This window comes from Callorhinchus milii, unplaced genomic scaffold (genome assembly GCF_018977255.1).
Source record: "Callorhinchus milii isolate IMCB2004 unplaced genomic scaffold, IMCB_Cmil_1.0 Scaffold748, whole genome shotgun sequence".
NCBI lineage: Eukaryota > Metazoa > Chordata > Chondrichthyes > Chimaeriformes > Callorhinchidae > Callorhinchus > Callorhinchus milii.
This window is the reverse complement of record NW_024705489.1, coordinates 1-2,500: the sequence shown is the minus strand read 5'-3', so window position 1 is coordinate 2,500 and position 2,500 is coordinate 1.

Sequence of the window (2,500 nt, the reverse complement as noted above, 5' to 3'; positions counted from 1 at the left end):
ACACTAAAATGAGCGTTTTGCCAGCTCCAGGGAATTCGGAGCGAGAGAAACGAGGCCCCGTAACGCACATGAGAGCAATCCCGGCCAATTTCTACCGTTTGATGGGGTCTATGTGTAAAATTTTGACTTTTTTTGGTGCACGAGCAAATCTGCTGGAAAAGCGTGTGGAAGTTCGTGACGTTCGGACGATATTTGGCGACACAAAATGAGCGTTTGCCAGCTCCAGGGAATTCGGAGCGAGAGAACGAGGCCCCGTAACGCACATGAGAGCAATCCCGGCCAATTTCTACCGTTTGATGGGGTCTATGTGTAAAATTTTGACTTTTTTTGGTGCACGAGCAAATCTGCTGGAAAAGCGTGTGGGTCGTCTTCCCCTCTCGACAACGGAGGCAAGTAACCCACGCCAGGCACTGTCAGTAACTGCCATAGATCTGCTTTAAAAATGCCCATTCGTCTTGCGTCGCTCACGTTCCCGGAGCTTTGGGTAATGTCTGAGGCCTATCCCCGCCAATTTCTACCGTTTGTCGGTAGCTGTCTGTAAAAATATAGCATGCACCAAAACGAGAAAATATTTCCATCGCACCTGCACAAGTGTATGGACAATGGCAATCTTCATGCAATGCATAAGTGGTGTGTGGCAGCAGGTTTTGTTTCCCAAGGTTTCCGTGAATGAGCGAGTAGCTTGAGCTGTGTGACTCAGCCCGAGGAGCCTCTTCTCCTCCAGAGTGTGTGGGGAAGGCTGTCCCTTGGGTAGGTGCTGCACGGGTTCGCTGCGCTGTTCGGTCTTGTGCCCAAGGAAGGCTGCCAACTGCGCAAGAATTAGGGTTGGTTTCAAATTGCCTTTGCCGGTCCAGAGAGTAGCGAGCATTGTAAGGCCGCTCTAGAGGTTTGCAGGCATGTGGGGTCGACCCCTGCTCCTTCCTCCCACCCCACGTAGGGTGTGTGTGGTGCGCTTACAGCTGCCTCAAAGTGGCTGGCCTTGTGGGGAAGCCCTGTGTTTTGTGAGCTTTCAGCACCGTCAGGTTGCCAAACGGAGCATACACGACAACGCGAGGCCCTCCTTGTGGTGGTTTGTGTTGTTGTGAAGGCCGTGCCAAAAGGTGTGTTTACATGGTGTGCGTGGGGGTCCTGTCCGTCCGAATTTGGACGCGTGTGGGGACTCTCCTCTGCCTGGGTGCATGCTTGCCTCAGGAGAGTGACTCCTGCCTGCCCTACTTGGGCAGGCTGGGGCCCGCAAACGCTGTGTGTGAGCCAGGCGAGCCTCTGGGCTGGGCGCCTGGTCACCATGGCGTGCTTTTGGCGAGTGGAGAGTCGAAAGCCGCCAGCTACCTGGTTGATCCTGCCAGTAGCATATGCTTGTCTCAAAGATTAAGCCATGCATGTCTGCGTGCAAACGGATGTTACAGTGAAACTGCGAATGGCTCATTAAATCAGTTATGGTTCCTTTGATCGCTCGACCGTTGCTTGGATAACTGTGGTAATTCTAGAGCTAATACATGCTGACGAGCGCTGACCTCCGGGGATGCGTGCACTTATTAGACCAAAACCAATCCGGGCTTGCCCGGACGCTTTGGTGACTCTGGATAACCACGTGGGCAGATCGCACGGCCCTGGTGCTGGCGACGTATCTTTCGAATGTCTGCCCTATCAACTTACGATGGCAGGCTCCGTGCCTACCATGGTGACCACGGGTAACGGGGAATCAGGGTTCGATTCCGGAGAGGGAGCCTGAGAAACGGCTACCACATCCAAGGAAGGCAGCAGGCGCGCAAATTACCCACTCCCGACTCGGGGAGGTAGTGACGAAAAATAACAATACAGGACTCTTTCGAGGCCCTGTAATTGGAATGAGTACACTTTAAATCCTTTAACGAGGATCCATTGGAGGGCAAGTCTGGTGCCAGCAGCCGCGGTAATTCCAGCTCCAATAGCGTATATTAAAGCTGTTGCAGTTAAAAAGCTCGTAGTTGGATCTTGGGAAGGGGCTTGCGGTCCGCCGCGAGGTGTGTCACTGCCTGTCCCGGCCCCCACCTCTCGGTGCTCCCCGGATGCTCTTGGTTGAGTGTCCTGTGGGGGTCCGAAGCGTTTACTTTGAGAAAATTGGAGTGTTCAAAGCAGGCCGCACGCCTGAACAGTGCAGCTGGGAATAATGGAATAGGACCTCGGTTCTATTTTGTTGGTTTTCGGAACGGAGGCCATGATTAAGAGGGACTGCCGGGGGCATTCGTATTGTGCCGTTAGAGGTGAAATTCTTGGATCGGCGCAAGACGAGCGAAAGCGAAAGCATTTGCCAAGAATGTCTTCATTAATCAAGAACGAAAGTCGGAGGTTCGAAGGCGATCAGATACCGCCCTAGTTCCGACCATAAACGATGCCAACTGGCGATCAGGCGGCGTTATTCCCATGACCTGCCTGGCAGCTTGCGGGAAACCAAAGTGTTTGGGTTCCGGGGGAAGTATGGTTGCAAAGCTGAAACTTAAAGGAATTGACGGAAGGGCAC